Consider the following 23,454-nt stretch of genomic DNA (forward strand, 5'->3'; position numbering starts at 1 on the left):
GGTGTGCTTCTCCTTCAGGTCCAAGTAGAGCTGCAGTCTCTCAGGAAAAACATGTCCTCTCATACAGAAGCCACATCATTTCCTATGTAAACAAGGCAGTGTTCTGAGTAGTCACAAGGTGTGTAGAAACTCATCTGGTTGTGCCATTGCTGATTTTATTTGGGTTTTATGACTTGCAAGTCTGATATTGTGTCACTGTTTTTTTTTAATCTTTGTTCAGGCATTAGATTCAGAACTTCCTGTGATTTTATGACCAACTTCAAATTAATATTTAACATAAATTCTTTCAGGCTTTTAGTATGCTATGGAGGCCTATGTCCTTTTTCCCTGTGTTTCATAGGGCACTAGAAATATGCAATCAGTCCAATGCCTGACTCGCTAAATTAAAAAGAGAAAGGACTGACTGAATAAAATAGGCAAAGAAGAGCTCTGTCAGGTAAAAACGGCTAATGAATTACATCTAAAAAGAAAATGCTGAGACAATTACAGTATATTTAAAGCTAAATTCAGGTCAGCTGATGCCTTTGCCTGAACAATGGCATAGAGCCTTCAGAGAAATGAGTGTGCTGAGAGGGATGTGGAGATGCCTTGCAGCAAACACTCCTCCAGGAGCCAGACTCCTCCAGGAGGGAGAGGGGGCATGTGGCACCAGCCAGAGCAGCCTGAGTACTCCGGGCCTTGGGAGCAGATACATTTATGACTTGTTTCAGCTGTTGCTATAGGTAAGGTTTCTGTGAGGTCCCTGGTGAATTTTAAACTGGCACAAAAGGAAGTGTGGGAAGATTGCTGCCTGCCTGGCTCGCATCTCCCATGTTTGGAGTGGGTCTGGTTCAGGCTGCACCAATTAGTGTGTAAGAATATAATGCTGTTAACATCAGTATGAATTACAGAGACTGCAAAGAAACAAACCCTTATACTGTAATATGTCTGTGGATAAAACAAACGGAAATGCTTTCTTTTTATAGCTCTATGACCCCCAAATGAGTTGAGCTAATTACCTGTTCAGCAGTAAGCATGATCAAGAAATAGTTTTACTGTCATCTTAAATGTACAGGCTAATTTAAGTCTTCAAGTTTAAATATCACTCTTAGTGGTCACTGATTTCTATCAACTAGGAAAAGAAGACTCTGTTGTGGGTTTTTTTTCCTCCAAGAAGAGGCTGCACAGAATCTTTGACAAGAGTTAAACTAGATGTTTTGGGAAAAAAAATTTTTTTAAAAGTATTATAATCTAGCTTATAAATGGGGACACACAGAGATCATCTGCTTATTAGTAGTTAATCTGTGGTCCCATTTCTGAAATGTTCTATCCTTGCCCTATATCCTCCCATGGCATGATAATAATCACACTTGTAATCAGCCACATTCATTGATAAAGGTCTTTACCCAAGGCCAGTTCCTGGTGGTGAATTTTGCACTTCAGATTGTGAGAAGCCTTCTGGAACAGCACAGTAAAGGCTGCAAAGCTGATTTGGGATGCATGGCAATATAGACATGAAGGCATTGAGGCAGTTAAATCCTTCCGAGACTCCTATTTTTCCACTAATTTCAGTTGAGAATTATGTTCCAAATTAGGAGTGGGGTATTCAAGTACATTGAGTTTTCACTGTGCTCCTTAGGTCTTAATTTTAGTCCTTGAATTTTGTAAATGGTATGACAGGTATTTATAGAAAGAATATTTGTAGCAATGATTTCCCCCACCAGTGCTACAGGAATTGCTTTGTCATATGTCTGGCACTGCCTGATATTCAAGTCTCTAACAAGGACTGTATAGCACTTCATAAGAAGCATTGTTTAAAGGGGAGTTTCTCAATAATCCCTTCCATTCCTGGAATTTTATGCCCTGAAGTATGAGAAAGGTTATCTATTGTAACTTTTAAGCCTGCTTTATCCATGTGATCTAAGTGCAACTATGATTGTTCCCCTGAAAGACTTAAGCATTTTTAGATTGCAAAATATTTTGGTCTTGGGTATGAAATAGTGTAATTCCCTTGTTAAATACATGATGAATTATGAAAGAAAAGTTTGTTTGTTTACTTGCTTTTTCCAAATCTGGAGATACTGAGTTTCATCCCCAACTCCTAGTGTTGAAAAAAGGGTAGATGGCAGAGCCCAGCTTCCCTACCTTGCATCACCACAATTCTCTTATGACTATTCTTTATACTAACCTGTCTTAGGGAAAAATATCAGCCCTGGTATCAGTCAGGCTTTGAGGAATATTCCTACCAAAATAAAAAAATCCTGAGCTGACTAAAATTGTTCTTTCATACACAAGATTTTCACATAGTGAAGAAAGTAGGACTGGGGCAAAGCAATGCTGGAGTGACAGTGAGAGTGATACCCCCTGGGATCAAACCTGTGTTGAAATAGATCCATGGGAATCACTAACTAAAATAACGTATAGGTTATCTTAAATTACATCAGGCTGGTACCCTATAGAGATGTTACAGAAACATCTACAAGTTGCCTTTGTCCTGTCAGGTGGTTGTAGTGGTCACAGCTCTGTGGGACTGTTGTCCTAAATGAAGAGGTGGGTGGGACTGCAAGCATCCTCCAAAAGATCCCACTGGTGGGAAGGTGGCCTGAGCAGTCCCGTGGCCAGGCCAGCCTTCAGCCAAGTGCTCAACATTTGGAGCACTGGGCTCAGCCCCTGCCTGCAAACACTGGTCTACATGGCTGGTTCCTGCCTCTTGCACTGGGGTCAGTGCAAGTGGTGCATGGCAGGAGATGAGTGAAAAGATCATGAAACAAGCAGCTATCAACTGGTGATTTGTGCTGGGAGGCAGCAGGCGAGTAACCTTGCTCCATTTTATGGTAGTGCTTCACCTGCAAGTGCCCGCTGTGAGTGAAATTGCCTGGGCTGGTGCTGTCCTTTATCAATTTCACTCTCAGCAGGCTCCGCAGGTGAAGCATTTCATTGCGGGAGTCAGACTCTGCTTTCTCCTTGACAGCCTGAAATAGAAAATGGAGAAAGGAAAGAAAGTAATAAGTGGAGGAAAGCAAAAGCAAGACAGAGAACCAGAAAAAGCAGGATGTGTGTTAAATGGTAATAGTAATTCAATGCACCCAGCCCTTTAAATTGGGGAGGATTTGACACTGAAAAGAGTTTTACTTAGATCTTTTAAGCTTGGCACTAAGAAGTAAAAAAAGTGAAAGGACATTGCAATTAGAAGTGAAAAATTATAGTGAATAATATTATGTTTAAAATACCACATAAGATGATGTGGGTAGAACTAAAAGATAATTTTCTTGATCATCAGCCTAAAAGAGAATTTTTGTGGCTGTTTCTGGGAGAAATCCAGGCAAAAATTCTTTTTTTCTGTTTTTCTGAATTCTGCATTTCAGATTTATATACCTTGTTTTTTGTGGGTTTTGTTGGCAGTTTTTTGTTGCCCTTTCTTAAGACAATCAGTGTTGCTGGTTTCCTGATGCCACTTCCCTTGGCCTCAGAGAGAAATTCAGCCAAGATGGGAACTCTGCAAAATCAGTATCTGCATCTGAACATCTGACTGCCTGTTACTGGGGAAAGAAGTGCATTGGGTCAGAGACAGGGATGTCAACACAATTTTGAGGTTCCCAGACTTATCTCTTTCCAGTCAGTTACAGCCTAGGGCTTACTGGGAGTTGGGGACAGCACAGAGCCAAAGCATTTGAGCTGGTTCCTGGCTCCTAGTGGAATTGCTTGCATGGAGACTAGGAGTCTGATTGCAGAGTCACAAACATCCTTCTTTAACTGCAGTGAGCTTATACCTTGAACCAGGTCCCTGCGTGCAGCAGGGAATGTGGGGAAGTGATGCCTATACCTCCTGTAGGGTACACCCCACAGCACCTGAAACTCTGTCCTAGATATGTGTTCATGAGGCAATTACAATGTGTAGTCCATCCCTGAAGTTTTGTGGATAAAGAGCAGCTTTTTGCTCCAGTGACATGAGGCATGTGCAGCTGTACCCGGTGGCTTGTGGTTTGCTGCTGGTTAATGTGGGAAAACCGGATGAGAGGCAGCTGCTGCTGGAGGAAGGTGATCTGAGTGGAAAAGATCACAAATCAGCAGAGCTCTCGAGTTTCAGGAGAGGAGGGAGCAAAAGCAGTGGACTAATGAACTTAAACTAGAAGACTTCAACACACTGAAAGAATTGGTAAATGCAGTCTTGTGGAAAGGAATTTTAATGGGAAAGGGAGCCCTGGAGAACTCTTGGCTCCTAAAAGAGGTGCTGAAGATGGGATGAAAAACCACTCTGATTCAGAAGACTCCCAGCAGGAATGCAGAGAGGCCAGTGTGATCACCTAGGAAGATGACCTGCCAGTCAAAAAGATGGTATAAAAGGTGGCTTGCAGGCAGGCAGTACAAGGGAGGCTTCTGACACTGTCCCATATAACTGTTTCATGAGTAAACTAGGGACATGTGGTCTTCATTAAACTACTGCGGAGTGGGGCAAAAAGGAGGCAAGGGATCAGCCAAGTATGTGGAAGACAGAAGAGGAAGAAAGGTGTGGAGAGAGAAGATTTCACAAAATGGGGTAACTTTGTTTCCTCTAAGAATAACAAAATGATGTCCAGACTAAAAACTTTGCACAATATTACACATCTAGTGTTGTAGTTTCATAGAAATGCCGTTGCCTGCTTAGCAGTGGTGTGTGACTTTAAACAGACCTGGATTTGCTGGGTCAGTCAATACAAACCTGCCTGTCTTGGGGTGATTTTATGATAATGCTGTATTTCCCTATCGTCTGCTTTCTGCCCAGAAATGGGTCCCATAGCTTTAAGCTGGGTCCAGAAAAGGGGGGGAGAGAAGCTAGGTGAATTCTTCAGTGTAGTTTGTGTTCAAGGACACACACACTCCCCCGTATTGCTTGGCTTTGCTTGCAGCGGGAGAGAGTTTTTTCCTGCTGCTAGCCAGCTTGTGAGCTGAGGCAAGAGGTTTTTTCCCAGGACTGCATACCAGTGTACCAAAATCCTCTGGTAACTTTTTCTGGAACTGTTGGGTCTAGCTGTGATCCGAGAACCAGATCATCAGACCCCGTGGACTGGCAGGGAGGCTGTGGGGATGCTGCACCCCGCCCCTTGGGAGGGGCTGAGCCAGCTACAGAGGGAACTCTAAATCCACCAGCTTTCTCTGCATTGAGAAGGTTTAATATTTTAACAGTTATTAATTTTTCCTGTGCCCTGCTGGCACTTTGTTTGTTAAATAAATAGGTTTTTTTCACTTTCCTCCAAGAAATTCCTTTCGTATCAGTGGGGGAGGGAGTGCCAAAAACCTGTATTTGGGGGAGACGTTCATTCCAGAGCATTTTCTTCCTAAATTTGTCTCAAACCGAGACACTGCCCTATGCCAACAAAAATATTAAGATCCTTTGCATGAAGCTTTTTGTTTTCCCAAGTGAGGGAGAAAACCAAGCAAACCTACTGCAACTCCTCCTATAATGAATTCCCTTTTATGTTTTGGAGGGTGGGGTCTCTAAGCACTCAAATTTGAATAATAATAAACAACCAAGAGGTGTATTTTTCTACTGGGTAGACTGCAAGAGGTGGTTTTCCCAGCTCCCACACACAGAGTGGTTTAATAAGGTTATGTGGCTTCATTTGCAAATAAATTTCTCTCTTAGGTGCCCTCATTGCCCTTTTCAAAGTGACATGTTAGGAGTGCTTAGGTATTTCAGGAGAAAGAGAGCACCAGGAGCAGTAGGTCCTCCTGTTGATTTTTGTGTAAGTTCTCTGCTGAGGTAATTTGTAAAGTATCACATGCTTTAAAAATTTTTTGTAAATATGTCCCAGTCGATGACAGGATGGAGGTTAGTGTCAATGGGATTAGGATGTCAAAAGTTGATGTAAAACACCAAGTAGGAGAATTATTATCTCTGCTATTCTGTATTATGAATTCATTGTAGACTAGAGGAATGCTGGAAATTTCGAATTACATGCTGGATCTATGTCTTCCATATTTCACCAAAGATAATAAGGTTGTGTAGAATACAGATAAATGCAAAACTGCCTGTTCAATTTATGATTGGTGGGAAGAAGGTTGATCAGATGTGAAAAAATCCATGCATATTATTTACATAGGAAAGAGACAGAAAGGCTTGGGAAGTTCTGGTGAAATGAAGATGGCTCGCTCAGTGACCTTTTCTCTCTGGAAATTACAGTATGTTCCCTGGGAAGTTTACTTGCCATGCTATGTATGGATCACTGCAAATAGGCAGGAACAGAAAATAGAGGCTGTAATGAGAAGGATCACACCTGACGTGAATTTGGTAACAATGCAAATCTCACTATACCTATAATGAAAATCATCTCTAACCTCCTACATGGTGGGTAGGTCTGAAAAGGTTGCGTGGCACTGCTCAGAAAGAGGTGTTTGTTTGCCATTCTGGGCTTTGGATGAGCAGGAACACAGTGCAGTGCTGTAGAGAAAATGGAAGTAACACAACCCAAAATCTGTCAACACCAAGAATTTTGTAAGTCAGCTTTCTTTTTCAGTTTTGATGGTCTCCTAAATAGCATGACCTTGCAACATGTAGAACAGTTATACTCCTAAATTAAAATAATAGAAAATTTAAGTGTGGAAAGGGTAATTACAATTCTGACATTACGTGGTGCTGCAGTTGTGTTCACAGATACTGGAACTGGCTGCACTGGCCAGTATATTGTATGTTGGATGCCTGACAACGCTGTTTCAGCAAGGATCAGCTCCTATATTGATCCTCCTTCATATAAATGAGTAAGTGCAGAGTGGTAGTCTGGCAGGCTGACAATGCATCTGACACAGCAATCTATGGATTCATGTGGACTGCAAGACTTCTTAGTACTGTATTTGTGTCTGAAGCATGTTGAGTGCTTCAGGAGTTTTTCAACCCAAGGAAAAAAAAAAGAAAGCAATCTGTGGTGATTTGGCCTGCCAAAAATGGTGAATCTGGAAGCAATTACAGAAAATCAACAGCTGAGTCTGCTAGTGCCTCAGCACCTCGGGTGTGGTGGGAAAAGCTTTGTAAAGGACACAATTGTATTTGTATGATCTGGCTGAATGGAAAATACATGCAGCTGAATATGCAGCCTGTGCATTCATTAATTCAGGTTGGGTGACATGTTTGGATTGCAGCAAGTTGTCTATGTCGTGCTGCATTGATTGTTTACAACTTCTCGTAAAATTCCATCCATGCTGGTGAAGTAGGCAGTACCTACACTGATAACTTTACATCAAGAAATGAGATTGCAGAAATGTTGGTTAGATGGCATCCTGGAGATCACCCCTCCTGAAGAAGGACTAGCACCACTGTTAGGTCAGCTGTGCCTTTATCCAGCCAAATGGTGAAAACCCTCCAAGGCAGGAAGTGCCACCACTTTCCTGGAGCACCTCGTAAAGAAAGCTTTCCTAATAGCGAGCCTGACCCTCCACATCTGCCATGTGTGCTTGTTGTCCCTTGTTATGTTCCCTGAAACCACCAAGAAGGGTTTGGATCTGGCATCTTTGTACCTTCTTTTCAGGCAGATTTAGACTGCTGTTTCATCACCATTCGGGCTCCCCTTCACTGGGAGAAACAAGCCCAACTCCTTCCACCTCTCTCATGCTGCATATGCACCCCAGACACTGGACCATAGTGGCACCCCTTAGCTGGACCTTTCCAGTGTATTTCACATTCCCCCTTGAGGAAAGAGTCCCAAAACTGGATGTTGTTCTCCACCTGTAGAGTTACCAGTGCCATGCAGATATCCACTTCAATCTGTTGGCCACCCTCCTCCCAGCACTCTGGTCATGCAGCCTGCAGTTAGCTATTTGCAGTAAGATCATGTTCTAGTCTCATAGTCCTCTTGTCACCCACCATAGCCCCCAGGTCCTTTTCAGCAGAGCTGTTGCTTCACAGCTTGAGGTTATTCTGTCCCACACACAGAACTTTTTAATGTCTCCTTGTTGAACTTTGTAGGATTGCTGCTGTGGTAGAGGTACATGGTTTTTGCACTTGCTCTTCTAATTCTTCACATTTTAGAGAATACTGGTGACATAACAACATAGCTCCACACACTACCAACTCTTTCAGTTGCTCACAGCCCCCAGAAGTCTCTTAGCTCCTATCAGTGACATGACATACCTTCGTCTCACAGGGACACTGAAAAGCTCTCTTCTTGACTTTCTTGATTTCCCACACCCACCTTTGTTTTTCTTAAGCCTCACATATTCATCATCATTCATTCCTTTCGTATCCAGATGGGTTTTTTTCCTGAATGGTGCCTACTTCTGTTGGCAAGCCAGTCCTGGCCCTCTCTCTGTCACTAGGATGGAGCATTAGCACTGAAGGTCTGTCCCAGGCAAGAGCAGCTCCTGTGGGTGGGGGAGTGCCTGTGGGAGGTCATAGCCATGGCCCACTGCCCTCTCTCTTGCTCTTTGCTCCCTCACCAAGCCAAATAACAAAGCATTTGTTCTTGACAAGCAGATGGGGATGAATTGGCAAGAAGCTCGGATTCCTTATAACTTAATTTCTGTCTACTCAGCTGTAAGTAAAGAGAGTTTTGTCTCAAAAGAACATGATTTCTTTGGCTTTGCCACCAAATATTTGCTCACTGACATATTTTTATTCTCACACTGTTTTCCCGAGAGAAGAAATGGGTAGTTAGATTTCCAGCTACTGTGAAAAATTATCCATGGGCAAGGGAGGATGGATGAGAGGTCATTCACTACAGGTGGGTTACTTCTGATGAGCATATTGTGCCAATTACAAGCTATTTTTTCTCTATATAAAATGCTATCCTACCTCAAATATTCTAACAGAAGGAATTCAAGGTGTAGAGAAGCATGGTCTTCCATTTACTCCAAGGAAACCAGGTTGAGCTAGATGAGTTGAGGAATTCACATAGAGCGATTATGAAGTTTCATGGTAGGCTGCTCTGAGGATTTTTGGGGACTACCTAGAATTTTTACTGCATGAAAACCTATTTTGTTAGGAATGGACAAAAAAATTTAACACTAAGTGTCAAGTAACATCATATTTCAATGTGCAAGATGTCATAATCGTATTCCTTTACCTAGAATATAGCAACAAACCTTTAAACATCCATAACTTCTCTCTTTGTCAGACAAAGTGCAAACAGTCATTTAGTGTTTCCCCCTTGACTGTCTTTTTCAATTCTTGCAGAACTGGGAGAAGGAATGGACACGTATAACTCCTGCAGAAGCTACAGGTAGGATGAAGCCCAAAATCCACACAGGAACATGAGATGTCTTCCCTCTTCCCCAGCTGCCCACTTTCTCAAATAAATTGAGTGAAGGAGTAAGTGTTGGCTGGCAGTGAGTGATTGGCAGGTATGGAGATTCTACAACCTGCCATCAAGCCAAGGCTGAAGCCAGGAACCTAATCATACAAGTATATCAGATATTCTTGATATGTCCTGAAAGTTTCCCAGCAAAGGCAATAGTTTCCATTTTACCTGCCTCATAAGATTCAATCCTCCCCTGCCAATAATGGAGAGCTCCTGATAGACCCTTCCTAGGTATGAGTGAGAACTCCTGCAAAAGGAATCCAGCTTTGAATTCATGGGTTTTACCCATGTTGGCTGCACCAGGAGCCTGCTTTCTCCCAGAAGGAAGCGATATGTTTTGGTTAGGAGTTGGTTCAGGGATGAAGGGGAGGACTGTATGAGGCACTGAGGGCTGGCAGGAGCACGGGAGAAGCTGGCTCCATTCCCAGGGCTGCATGCTTTTCCTGTGTGTTGCAGGAAACCTGTGATGTAAATTATCCATGTGTCCCAGGGCTGAGAGCAGAGGGCACCTGACAGGGCACTGTCAAAGTGAAGATCAGGTGCCAGTGCTGCAGGTAGGCAGACAGCAAAGACCTGACCACAGAGGGCACCCACCATCTCTTGCTAGTGCTAGTCGGGGCTATATTTAGAAGCTTTGGTTAATGAGTAAAAGATAGATGAGAAAATAGCTGGTACTTCTGTGCACAGTAATGGTGCTTGGTGGCGCTCCTGAGGCCAAGAAGCCGTGCCTGAGGCTATCCTGAAAACACTCAGTGAGCTCCTTGATCACTGTGCCATGCCTGCTCCCTGCTCCAGCACTGCTCGCCTCCACAGCCTCGGCAGCCCCAGCAGAAGGAGAAGGCTACACCAGCCAGTGAGCCACCACCCTGCTTTAACCTCAGTGGTGCCTGCTCAAAGCAGAGCAGCCGTGCGTGTCCACCCCATGCTACCAAACAAAAGGCTGCCAACCCACTCTGGACCTTGGGGCCCTGAAGTGGCTGCTGAACACTCCCTCACTGCCTGTTGATAAGCTTTGGTGCTTTGCAATTCCCCTTTCCAATTACTGGCCCTGCTCCCAGCACTGGCTGGGCCTGGTGTGTGCCGACAGCCTGGCAGCGACACCGGGACTATGGGGCTTATGGTGGAAAGAGGTGGGAAACGGTGAGCCAGAGCAGGGACTTGCATCAGTCACTGGGAGGGCATCATCTCACATCTGCCTTTTGCAGAAGCCCTTTGAGGTGCCTGCTCTACTGAGGATGGAGTCATCAGGATGAGCCATGCAGAAGCAGCCCTTGTAACTGTTGGGACAGGGACTCGGTATCCAGGCAAGGAATGTTGTGGCATGTGGATGCTGAGGCCAGGTGACACACAAATATCTTTCTGAAATGGTTTGGGTATAACTGACCATTTGGGGGGGCATGGAAACAGAGACGGTGAGCCCTGCTTCCCTGTTTTCTTTACCTGCATTGCCATATTGCTGCAAGAAGCTTGGGGGAATTGTCCATATAAATCTAAAGATACAACAGTTAAATACCAACACTGCTATTCTAGGTGTTGTGGGTTTGATGTTCTCCCTTATCGTAAGTACATTCCCATTTCTATAACATCCATGTAAAGTGACCTGAAGCTCCAGAACTGACCTTCTGTGACTCTGTGTCAACAAACAGTGATCCTGCAGTTGTCAGCTATCTGCTGGCTCACTTCACAGTGGCACCAACACGAAGCAGTGTGCCCAGTGAGGATGGCTGGTGGAAATTCCAGCTGGCATTAGGCTGGAAGCCTCCTCTCATCTCCTCCTGAAACAGGTAGAGCACTGCTATGTGCCAGACATCCCTATGGCATATTTTGTACCTGAGACTGCTTTGCAAATAGGACAAATTGTGGTGGAGCTTGTGCAGCCAGAGTTGCTCACAAGGGACGGATGAGTAACCTGTGAAATGCACAGGGCAAAAGTAGGGAATTGGCATCTTCATTTCCCCACTTCTCCAAATTCCCTTTTCCTGGGAGTTGGGCTCCTCACCCAGGCTGGCACTGAGGTTTTATTGGTGTGAGACTGGAATCTAGCTCAGACTGCCACTGCAGGGACTGCTCTTCCCAATTAGTTCAGAAGACAGGTCTCCAGAGGGACAGAGGGCTTCTCACCAGGAGAAAGAGCTCTCAAAGTGTCAGCTCAAAAGCAAATCCTATCGAAGTTGAGAACAAAGAGACTGCTGAGACTGCTGGATGGGTTATGCTTTTTAATATTCTAAAGAGATACCTTTCTGAAAAGGTTTTTATTAAAAAAAAACAACAAAAAAGCACAAATGTGAGAAAATCATGAACATCCAGTGTTGGCCTAGAAAGAAAAGAGGTAACGTGCATGGCCCAGCAACTATCCTAAAACCCCTGTGGCAAGCAATAATCTTGAAAAAGCCAGTGCAAGCAATGTTTTCAATTTATAAATTAAATGTGTTTAAAATTTATGAACTTTGACTGCACAAGTAACTACTTCATTAGACTTTAGGGCTGCATGTTTCCTTGGCTTTTTTCACGGTAAAGTAAAACACATTTCTAATAAACATGGAAAGAGATTCCAAGCTAGAGTCACTACTTTTATGTAAAGGACCCTCCAGACTCATTAAAAAAGTTTACCACCTAAATAAAGCAAGCACATTGTAATTCTTTAACTCATAAAGTTGGTAATATACACAGAATATTAGTCTACTCTTACATGTACACCGCTTGGTATCGATGAATGACATACAGTAAGGGGTTTACTATGAGGAAATTAGCATATAAAACTATGTTTTGGTAAGTCTTAGACTGAAAGATGAACTTGAGGAAAAAGAGGATGTAGGTTGGGCTCTGCTCTGATTTGCTGACTAAGCAGGGAAAATTATATACAGATACTGAGCCAAAGTTGTAGCTGTAACTGAAATCACTCTGTTTCTCCTAGTTTATATCAACTGTTTAGACCCCTTTGACAGTCAGCAGTGGGAATATGGGTGGAGGTACAGTGGTGTCTGCACCATGCATTGGCCTACAACAAGAGGCTGTGGCTCAAAGATCTGGCACCATGCACTTCCCCTTCCTAGCTGTCTTGGGGTGACTTTGTGATGTGTATCCCATTCGCTGCTCAATGCCCAGAAATTAATTCTTGTGCCTTTTTATGCCTTTAAACTGAGCCTGAGAGGGGGAAGAAAAACTAAGCAAAACTTTCTCAAAGCAGTTTGCAGCTTGTTCAAGGTCACATAGAGATAGGGATTTTTTTTTTCCCAGCTGTGGCAGGGGAGTGAGGAAGCACCTGGCTTGCTGCTGCCCAGTCAGCTTTTGGCCAGTTGTTTCAGTTTCTTTTTCTCCAGAGAGAGACTGAGAGTTGAACTTTTTTTCCTTCCCTGGAATTTTGGATTTTCTCCCTTTTCTGCTGGACTGTTTCAATATCAGAACACCCCAGGAGGACTTTCCACTGGGCACAGAGGGCCTGGCCCTGGGCCAAGCCCCAGCTCCGAGGGGACCAAAGGGAGGACTCTGACATTTTCCCAGGTTTTTTCTCCACAGCGAGAGATTTTATTATTTAGCATTATTATCCTTTTCCCGTGTGTTTGGTAAATAAATAGTTTTATCTCCTTCACTTTCCTTCGAGGAAAATTTATTTTTTCCCCGAACCTGGTGTGGGGGAGGGGTGGTTGGGCCTTCTCTCAGAGGATATATTTCTAAATTTGGCCAAACCGGTACACAGCACTTGTGCATCCACAGCTGGAGTTCTGGGACTTCTGCCTCAACAGGAATGTGAAAAAACTGGAAAGGTCCAGCTAAGAGCTGCCACCATGGTCCAGTGTCTAGAGGGCAGATACAGTGAGAGAGAGGTGGAAGGACCTGGGCTTGTTTTTCCCAGTGAAAGGAAACCCAAAGGGTGATGGAACAGCAGCCCTGAAGAGTAGGTCTGCTTGAAGAGCAGCTACAAAAATGACAAACCCAAACCCTTTTTGGTCATGTCGGGGGATTTAACGAGGAGCCACAGGCACACATAGCAGATGGAGATGTTCAAAGTAGCCTTTTCCTTTAAATAGTCCAGAGAGGCTATGGTGGCTCCTTCCTTGGAGGCTTTTTATGTCTTAGGTAGATAAGGCCAATTTAATGGTATGGTGATTGTGGTAGTCCTGCTCTGACAGAAGGTTAGGCTAGGTGAGCTCCAGCAGTCCCATGCAACAAACATTTCTGTGATTCTGTGGTTCTTTTTCCCAGAGCAACAGAGATCCTGTCCCAAACCATCAGCCAGTTCACATGGTCAGAAGGAGAGGGCAGCTCTGCCAGATGCTGTCTCCCAAGGACTGGTCTCAGCCTAGCATCTACAAGTGTGCATTAGTCTATGCTGGGGTTCAGAACCAAGTTTGCAAACAAACTTGTCAGCCTTATCTAGCCAGTGTCTTAAAGACATTGATCTCAGAGTTCCACACAGTTGTGTCTTGCAGTAATCACAGCTCAATGTACTCGTGCATGTCAAAGTAGCACATTGGCAGAGTCTTTGGTCTTCAAAACTCATCTTTCAGCAAGAAGTCACTGTATTTTCAAGTCCAGTGATGAAAAATCCCTCATCAACTTTTACCCTGCCTTAGCAGACACTTTGGCCTTTGTATGAAACCTTGTATGTGTCATTTGCATTCAGTTGTTCTCCTGCATTGGAATTAGCCAATTGAGAATCACATGCTAAGCTTTTTCTGGCTAAAACTCTCCTCTGCAGAACCCTTTCCTGGCTGTCCTTAGGAAAGTGTCTCCGACTTTTCCATGGTCTCAAAGCTGACACAGCCAGTTCTCTCCCTACCTCACAGTTTCTTTCCTTTTAGGGTACAGGGGTGCTGAAAATAACACTGGAAATCTCACTTCAGTTTCTTGCATGACAGCAAGCAACAGAAACCACCCAAAAGAGCACCTTTTCCTGAGCCAACTCTCACATGTTTGCAAAAAGGGTGGGGTGGCTGAGCAAACAGACCTGTTCCCTCTCTGATTACTTTGATACTAAGACCATATGGGCCTCTGAGCTGGTTCCCACTCCCTGGAGTTTTTGTTTGTGGATATTGCATGTTCCTTAGGAAAAAAAAAAAAAAACCAAAACAAACCCCAATGATTTTACTAAGTGAAACAAGCAGGTACGGTAGTGCTGCATATGGTGCTAGTAAAATTGTAATAGTGAAAGTTGGCAAGACTCAAGCAGCCTTTGTATTAATTCTCTGGAGCTTCAGGTAGAGCCTAATGTAATTACTTGCTTTACTTTGTAGCATTTTAAGAGAGAACTGTGTGTTTTAAAAGTTATATTTCCAAATAAAGTGGTCAGGTCTGGAGAAGACAAAGTGCCTGATTCTGGTCCCTCTGAATTCAATAGCAAAAGTTCCATTGACTCAGAGCAGGATTATGTCCCAAATCTAAGAAATAACAGCAACCAGACCTGTGCAGTTTTTAAATTCACTGTCCAGGCTACCAGTTTGTAACTTTTCCCTATTTTTTATCCACTTGAAGTTCCAGAAGGTTTGTCTGTCCTCAGCTCCACTGGCTCTGTATGAATATTAGAGCTGACTTTTTTTCACATGCTTTGCAGACATCTCAGTGAAAGCGGGTGAGTCCAGAGATCCTGAATCTGATGCACACAAACACAGTGATTTCATTCAAGAAATAATTGTGTCATGCTTTTCATAGAATATTTCTATTTCATAGAATATCCTGAGTTGGACAGGACCCACAAGGATCATGAGTCCAGCTCCTGACCCTTCATAGGACAAGCCCAAGAATCACACCATGTGTATGAGAGCAGTGTCCAAATGCTTCTTGAACTCTGTCAGGCTGGTGCTGTGACCACTTGAGGAGCCCATTCCCATGCTCAACCACGCTCTGGGTGAAAAATCTTCCTAAAACCCAACCCAAACCTGCCCTGACACAGCTTCATTCCATTCCCTCGAGTTCTGTCACTGGTCATCGGTGGGAAGGGATCAATGCCTGACCCTCTGCTTCCCCTCGTGAGGAAGTTGTAGACCACAAAAATGTCAGTTATTTCAAAATTCCCCAATTTGTCAAAATGCCATAAATTTAATTTTCCTAGGTAGATTCAAAAGCCCTAAACATTGAAGTCATTGACATCACTCCAAGAAGAATAATTCAAAGTGTTTGAGTGATTGCTGGGAGGACTTTTCAATTTTTTCTGACTGTTTATTGTTGTGATTGATTAAGGAATTAACTAGAATTAACTTCCTTGTTGAAAGCAAGCCCATGATCTTTAAAACCTGCCTCTAATTAATTGAATTTGTCAATCAATGTTGTTTACAAACTCTCATCAAAAGTTAGGCAAGGCTGGAACAGGTCTTACCAGCAGCCTTTTCCAAGCTGCAGTTGATAATATTAATAAAGACTATTTGATCACCAAATTAAAAAATAACATGGATCTGTTGCTTTTATTTCTTGGGCTTGGTAGGTAACATATAAAGACAGCACTGGTGGGAGCCCTTTTTAACTTAGATGTCCAAAACCGTCTTACTGTACATTTTTTCCTTTAACTAGCTTGTAATTTAAAACTTTTTCCACAGTACCTGCTTTCTGGGTACATGTATGTCTTCCCAATTTTCACTTAGTGCCTGAATAACAAAAAAGAGTATTTGAGTTGTCTTTGCTGTGCTTTGACCTCACCCTGCCAGTTGTCAATAAAGCAGCCAGAAGTTACAGAAGGCTGAAATGCACCAAGATCCTTGCTCTGCCTAAATGCTGGCTTAAGAATTAGTCCTCAGATCCCCCTCTACATCAAATGGTACATGAAGGAGCCTTCCATGGCCATCTGCTGCCAGACAGAGGCTTCTATCAGCTGCAGTTCACCTTTTCCTATAGTTCCTATGGGGAATGGATTTTCCAGCACCTTGGCTCGCCCTCTGTTTTCTATTCAAGCGTTTATGGTCTCTAATCAGCACCTAACTTGCCTGTACTGGAGTTTGTCCCATACCTACAGTGGGGTTTTCCTTTGGTCTTCTCCTGGCCTGCTTTCAATCTCTGGGGTCATGTGCTTCCAGAGTGAGATGGAAAGCACATTTTATTAAATGGACATAAACCCCAGTAAAGCTGCACTGGCTTTTGGCAATTTCAGTCCAGTGAACCACAGGATTTATTACTGAGGTTTTCTTATTGGCTGTCTACAGTCTCTGTAGGAGATTCCCTTAGAAGATGAGAGAAACTGTCCTGAGCTTGAGGTGGCACATGCTCCAGCTGAGACTGGTGGGAACCTTCACCTGCCTTGGTTTTGTGTGCCCTATGTACCAAGACCTCCTCCACACCTTAGGAAATGCATTAGCATTGACTCTGGGTGTGACATCTGGGGCTCTCCCACACCACCTGGGCTCTAATGCCAGATCACACCTTTAAAAGCCAGTATACCCTTAGGTGTTCTCCAGAAACCAGGGCCTCACTGCTCTCTGGCTGTTGTGCTTCCTCCCATTGGCTTCTTTCTTCCCTCCTCCCCACACGCAGCCTTGTGTCAGGAGGACTATCTCTGAAAACAAATTAAACTGGAGCACGTACACCAGTGCCCTTATTTTTGCCAGGAAGCACTAGTCACTCCTCTGACATGTGCCAAGGAGCTGCAGGGAAGCTCAGAGGCTGCAGAAGTCCTTGGGACTGCCTGTACAAACACAGATTGTTGCGATGTGCCTGCAAAAACTCGTGAACATGCTTTGGGAGCGTGGAAATGACTGCTGGCCCCTGGGGTTCAGACAAGAAGAACAGAGGGACATAAGGATCCAAAATACTCTTCAGCAGCATCCTCCCAGCCAAGCCTTTCACACTGCAGGGCCCTGAACCTCTTTCTCCCTCTCCTCCTGCAAGCCCTGACAGCTGAGAAAGTGTCTGGTAAATAGGAGCTTGGTGACCTTTTTACAAGGATATGTAGTGACAGGACAAGGAGCAATGGCTTTAAAATGAGAGAGGGCATGTTTAGTTTAAATATCAGGAAGAAATTCTTCACTGTGGGGTGGTGGGACACTAGAACAGTCCCCAGAGAAACTGTGAATGCTCCATCCCTGGAAGTGTTCAAGGCCAGGTTGGATGGGACTCTGAGCAACCTGGTGTAGCAGAAGGTGTCCCTTCCCATGTCAGGGGGGTTGGAATGAGATGACTTTTAAGGTTCAACCCAAACCATTGTGGTTCATTCGGTGCTGTTTTACAAGCTGCAAAGGGAAAGGATTTGTCTCTATCCAAGGTGCCCACCAGCATTATGGCATCTGTATACAGTGGCAACATCGAGGCAAAACATTTCTGTCAAACACAGCACAAGGAAAACATGGTTTTGTATAGAAAATTTCATTAGAAGAGCTCCTGAGGGCATCCCCCTCACAGCCCTGCAGGATGTTGGCTTTCATGAGGAAAGGTGTTTTATGTTGGGTGCACCATACTGACCAGGTTTTTCTCCCTGACACTGTCTACCCATCACCTTCCACTGGCCAAAAAACCCTCAGTCTTCCTTATCGTGTGGCATTTCCCAGTCCAGTGTGGGACTTTCGGTCCAGGTCCTTCCCAAAAGCAGCGTAACAAGAGTAGCAGCTTGGCAAAGGGTGGAAAGTGAGAGTGAGTTTGCGACGGCGGTGGTGATTGCTACCAGCATTTCCGCCAGCTAAATAAGGGGGTAGCCACTAAAAACAAATCCTGAAACCGCTGAAATTGAGGGGGTTTTGTCTGGTTTCTAACAGGAGCAATAGCTGCTCGCATCAGCTCTGAATAATTTCACTCTAAGTAAAGACGTGCGACAGTCCGAGGTTTGAGAACACGAGAGTTAGCCCAGAGCTTTTTCTCAGTTTTGCTTTGAGGTAAGTTGGTGATTCAAAGCAAAACCTGGCTAAAACCATGAGGGTTACTTTTAAATTTTACCCAACCCATAAATGCTTGAGGCAGGTAAGTGAGAGCTCTCTGTGCCCAAAGAGGCTGAAGTTCACTTCAGGCAGGAGAGAAAACATCCAAGGAAGGACATGGGGGAAGCTCTAGGGGAATCGTAGGTATTTCCCTTGGGAAGTTTAACACCTCATTTTCTTAAATGTCTTTAATTCATAAGCACTAAGAAGAAAATATTCAAAACCGAAGAATTTGGTGCAGCAGCTCCCATAAAGCCTGGCCGTGGCTGGGACCCCATTTCTGCCCACATCCTCGCTGTTTTGTGGAGGTGAGGAAATGTGAAGACGTGTTTGATGGAGGTGCCAGTGTGGGAGACACTTGGCACTGAAGCTTTTGGAAAGAATCAGCTTCCAAATGCTGTGGTAGGGAAAGTTTTGCATAGGACGCTGTGGGCTTGAAAAGCTGTCTGGAGTTTCAAAAATTAAAAAAACGAAGGAAAAAAAAGGCATTTTCCCTCTGAATGTTTTTAAGTTCTCTAAATTAATAAGTAGAATTAGATAGTATTCTAGTATTCTATCAGGTATAGCAAAGTGAGTCTTTGCGAGAAGCCCTTGCTGTCAAAGCACAAACCTTTGATTTCTCCCTCCCTCCTTTACGTTGCTCGGCTGTTCTAACTCCGTCCCCTCCCACAGGCCTTTCCCGGAGCGCTCGCAAAGGCCGGCACAGGTGCTTGCCCCGTACAGCAGGGAGGCCCCGTGGTGGCAGGGGAGGGGCGGCCGGGGTCCCCCGCCCGCGGCTCGGGGCCGGTCCCTCGTTGTGACGGTGACCTCTAGTGGCACCGGGATACGCCTCTGGCTCCGGGCCGCTCCTTCTCCGGGCACCGACTCCCAGAGCTGCCACCATTCACCTCTGCAGCTGAGGAAATGAGGGTGGAAGCAGGATGGACTCTGGGTCTCGACGTTCCGCATCTAGGTGCGCAGACACCCGGTCCCTGTAATTTGTGATAGGTGTTTAGTGAGTATATTTCCCTGCTATTAAGCCTGCTTCCCAGGACAGAGGGCAGCAGATTTCACCTCTAGGTATTCTAAAAAGTAGCATCTGAGGATTAAAATCTGGTTTTGCTGTCTTTCTTTTTCCTAATTTCTTGTTGTGAATCAACATTTCTTTGGCATCCGTGACTATGGAGAGGATGTGGTTTGGGGCTCAGCAGTGCAGTTTCCCTCCATGTCCACTCCCTGCTCCAGATAGGCCCAGAACAAGAAAGAAGTCACCTCCTTCTCCTGAGCTTCTTCCCACTTCTTTCCAGCACCCCGCTGGCACTTTCACACAAGACCAGATCCCTTGGCAAAACCGAGTCCCTGGGCCAAAATGGGCTGATGAACTCAGCCTCATCTCTCATCTGGGCATCCTGGGGTGAGCAACCAGTCCCATGTGCCCCTGTTCCATCAACATCTTCCACACAGGGCAAGGAGTCTTCCTGCCACACAGGCCAGCTGCCATCACCTCAGCAGCCCCTGTGGTCCCAGGGCCAATGGCTGCTGCATGGAGAAGTGCCTGAGCTGGCCCTCCCCACGCTCCAGCTGCACCAAGCAGGGCTGTGGTAGCTTGTCTCAAACCCGCAGGTGATGTGGGATGACACATTTACCCCCCTTACAAAAATCACTTTTCTTGCCTTAAACGTGTTTTTTTCACCAACTCTCCTCCCTCCTTGTCTGTGCAGGGCAAGCTCAATCATGGGCCTCCTACAAGACTTTGCAATTGGTGTGCAGCAGCAATCATGCAGAGATGAGAGCAACCACTTCCTCCCTCCACCTCCTCTGTGAATCCACACCAGGACCTGCAGACAGTTCTGCACACCCTCCTCAACTCAAGCCTGGAGAAATTTCCGCCATCAGAAACTCAAAAGTCACTCAACACTTCTTCTCTGCTGTACCATGCACACACAGGAGTGTTGGTGAAGTGACTTTTCCCCCGTGGTCTCTGGAGCATCTTATAATGGAAGTAGCAGCATCACTGTGGCTTTGGTAGGTTGTGGTTCCCTCAGCATCACCCTGCTCATGGCTGAGTGCCTAGGCCCTGCAGGCACCCTGCACCCTCAGGAGGGCAGAGAAAGTTCAACACCACCTGAGAAAGGGAGATTTGCACCTTGGCAAGCTCCCTTCCTTCAGTAGGGCTGTCCCATCCCACTGTGGCATTGTCCCATGCCACCTGGCTCCTCACTGGCAGACAGGGCAGCACGTCTCACTGAACAGCACAGAGGCATGTTAGAGAAGGTTTCCTTGGAGGAAAGAATCCTTAGTAAGTATTTAGACTGGTCTAAGAACATGGTTTGCTGCCTCTTGAGCTGTGTGGCTCACCAGATATCCATTTACCCTGTGGACCCAGTCTCCGGTGGTCCTGCAGAGAGCATGATCTGTCTGTTCAAGTTTATTTCTTTCACAGAAGCTCACACTCCATGCATAAATTTTCATTTAATTAGCATTTGCTTTGTGGACCTTACTCAAGGGCTACAGTGTGGTACCTTTCTTTTGTCTCAGACTGGTTTCTGATAAAAACTGGGTTATCCAAGTGGTAAGCACATTTTTCTGTAAGCTTAGTACATTTTACAAGACCTTCTTTCACAAGAACTCCGTATGAGGGTGCACAAGCCCTTGGCCCAGCCAGCCGTGGGGAATCCACCCACAGATATGCTCCACCTCAAAGAACAGGATGAAGACATTCACATCTCCAGAAGAAAATGTGGTCCTGAGCATAAAACCACCTTCCCCCTCATCCTCACTCCAGTCAGCCACTACAAGCATTGCAAACATCAATCCCATTGTCAATACCTATCCCGCCAGAAAAAGTGTTTGTGGTTTTTGAGTGACAGGTCAAATATTTGAGTGACAAAATCAAATATTGGGAACAACTGTCTGCAAAATAAAAAGCATGCAAACAGTGAAATTGGGAATGATTTGGGTGCCGGGTGACCCAGCGGCACGAAGCCAGTGGGCAAATGCTGACCTGTGTTGGTGGATCTGGCTTTAAATCTGGCTGCTGAGGGTTTGGTGGGTCACCTGTGCGTACAGAGCCTGGAAGTGAAGCACAGCTTTGGCCGGCAACACGTGGTGAGGCAGTGGGACCTGGGTGTTGGGAAGCTGTGGGAGCCCTGTCTGCCTTTGGGAGGGTGGCAGGACTGGCCTCCAACAGGCCTCCCTCTGGTAGCCAGGGTGGCATGGCTGGGACCAGACCTTTTGTTCCCTGTTACAAGAAAGAGCTGAAGGCAGAAACTGCTTTTTTCACCTCGAGGCATTCCATCTGCCAGCCACAGCCAGGCTATTAATTCATGAACCAAGTGTGGGTGGGGAGACTGTGCATATCCTTATCTACACCTTCTGAGGAGTATCAAAGTCAAGCTACTGAAACTACACTGTCTCCATTTCTAGTGAATAACTAATTGTACTCTTCATAGGGACTGGCATTTAAATCATATTAGAATGATCACTCTGTTGTCCCAGAGTACTTGAATGCATTAAAAAAACACAACCAAAAAAAAAACCTAACCAAAAAGAAGACCCAACCAAAAACCAACCAAACAGAAAACCCCACTAATAAGACCACTGCAAAGAGGTGCCTTTGCTGTGTTTGTTCCTGTGAATTGTGTAATTAATGGTCAAAGCTAACTGAAGTCATCAGATGACTATCACACTAGAGAGATGGGAAATTACTAGTCTCCCTCAAATTTCCCCCAGCTCTTGAAAAAAAATCCCCTTTGTTTCTTGCCCTTTTAGAAATACTCTTCCTTATTCCCATTTTCTATCAGCCAAGCTTTAACTCATTCTGACACCAACCATTTGCAGCCACAGTGGTCACTTCCCCCCTCTAAGCAGGGACATTCACATGTTATAGGGAGCCAGTGATTGAAGACACATTAAGGAAGAGAGCTGAATTCCCTCTCGCCTGAGGGTAGCCAGCAGTAGATGACGTGATACCATGTGTGCTACGTGTGATGGTACTACATAACCAGCAGCACTGCTGTAAGACCTGGGTGAGGAAGGAGACCTGTTCCTGCACTTGAAAATTATTTCAAAGTAGCAGGATTTTAGACTTTGAGCTCACACTTTGATTGTGGGTGTGAAGAACAAAACACTTCTCTCTGACTGCACGTCTCAAGATTACACATTTTAACAGCTCCAAAGTGCCTGGACTGCTGCAGACAGTTAATGCTAATGGAGAATCAAACAACAACAACAGTAACAACAAATTTAAAAATAATAATCAGAAACTTGTTTCCACAACATGCAAATGTCACAAGCAAAATACCAGCAGAATAACAAATGCGTGATTTTAACAGCCCCTAAATGTTTCCAGCATGGCTCACAGGCAAGGTCCCTCTTTGGGATTTCTGGCTTCATGATGCTAAACCATACAATTGCAATTTGTAAAGAAAGGAATCTATACCACTTAATTCCCTGCCTCAGATCCCTGTCCATGAGATGCAAATCATTCCTCTGTGTCTCATGGCAGAGGTAAAATCTGTGCAAATGCTAGAGTGGTGAGCAGGGGGAATGTTTGGCCCCTGATGGAGAGGAATTATCCCTGTCTCTGCTGATGCCTTAGGTTTTTAACTTTTATATTTTTCAAATCCTGTACTGCTTAGTGTGTAACTCTGAAGTTTCTTGTAGCCTGTTCACTTCTGCTCTCTCATGCCAGGTAGACATAACAAAGCCTCTCCAGGCCCGTTCTTCAAGGACACCCAGACCGTCCTAGGCCCAAAAAGTATAAAACAAAAAGCCTCTAAAGGGGGGCAAGCAGAGGGGAATTACATCATTAAACTGAAGCTTTTATTGGAGAATTAACTCTGCTATGCAAATGAACCAAACCTATAAAAGTGTGAAGAACTCGTGACCTGTCGTCCATCTTGGGGTCCATCCCGGCAATAGCCTCTGGCTCCCCAGGGGTACCTTTGAAATACCTTTCAAATAAATATCTACCTTTATTCCCTTACTCCTGTCTAGCCTCTGTTTCTAGGAGGCCTCTCAAGGCATTGCTGCAAGTCATTGCAATGGAAGTGCTGGGACTTCCCACTTGTGCAAAACCTTCCCAATAGGAAGGGGCTTAGAGCCATGGGGCGTTAAAAGCCAATTTTTTTTCCCTCTGTGCTGAGGCCAGGCAGGGGCCTCTTTTGGCCTGGTTGAGCGATGGCTCGTGGCTTTGTGGGGTGGCTGAATGTGATGCTGAGCAGGCACTACTTCTATGTGTAAAGGAGGGGTTTTTTTGTTTCTTGAAAGCATCTTCCCTTAAGCTAAGATCTGATTCTGTTTTTTCCTAAAAAAAGCTTTATTTAGAGGTCAATTTTCTATATCTCCCATGTACATGAAAAAGATGCAAAAAGCTTGTACCATTTTCTTTCTAGTTT

At 44.8% G+C, this 23,454-nt stretch overlaps 1 long non-coding RNA gene across 2 annotated transcripts; it reads left to right on the plus strand.

The window, feature by feature from the left end:
• Positions 1 to 575: 575 nt before the first annotated feature.
• Positions 576 to 20,951, plus strand: LOC138106757 (uncharacterized). Of its 2 annotated transcripts, none has more exons than XR_011149091.1 (3): positions 576 to 722; positions 9,122 to 9,167; positions 19,777 to 20,951. It is a non-coding gene; the product is annotated as an uncharacterized lncRNA (long non-coding RNA). The 2 variants fall into 2 exon arrangements; XR_011149092.1 differs by lacking the exon at positions 19,777 to 20,951 and adding an exon at positions 9,702 to 10,367.
• The last annotated feature ends 2,503 nt before the right edge of the window (positions 20,952 to 23,454 follow it).

This window comes from Aphelocoma coerulescens, chromosome 1, assembly GCF_041296385.1.
Source record: "Aphelocoma coerulescens isolate FSJ_1873_10779 chromosome 1, UR_Acoe_1.0, whole genome shotgun sequence".
Classification (NCBI taxonomy): domain Eukaryota; kingdom Metazoa; phylum Chordata; class Aves; order Passeriformes; family Corvidae; genus Aphelocoma; species Aphelocoma coerulescens.